The 280-nt window shown below is 30.0% G+C and overlaps 1 protein-coding gene across 1 annotated transcript in view; it reads right to left on the bottom strand.

Annotated features, from left to right (window-relative positions):
- Positions 1-280, bottom strand: part of LOC119593678 — a 5,625-nt gene that overhangs the window by 3,839 nt on the left and 1,506 nt on the right. The window lies entirely within an intron of this gene.

Here is a 280-nt window from a genome sequence, read left to right as displayed (position 1 = left end):
CAGAAAAACTTTAGAAACCGAATTAGGAGGAATATTTTAAACATCAACAGCAGTAAACGTCCTAATGTATTAATTAATCAGCAAAATAATATTTTCTTGTTTTTTTTTTGAAAGCGCAACAGTAAATGTCTTTCGCTATAAAAGATACTCATCATTTTTATTATGTAAAAAAATAGTCTCTAAAAGGATTAGATTAATGCAACCCTGTTTGATTAGTCACAAGAAGACGTTTTTCTCAACAGTAACCTTTGGAACATTGGCCTTTCTAATTTTCGGCCCT

The sequence above is a fragment of the Penaeus monodon genome, chromosome 32 (assembly GCF_015228065.2).
Source record: "Penaeus monodon isolate SGIC_2016 chromosome 32, NSTDA_Pmon_1, whole genome shotgun sequence".
Taxonomy (NCBI): Eukaryota; Metazoa; Arthropoda; class Malacostraca; order Decapoda; family Penaeidae; genus Penaeus; species Penaeus monodon.
This window is presented reverse-complemented; position numbering and strand designations above follow the sequence as displayed.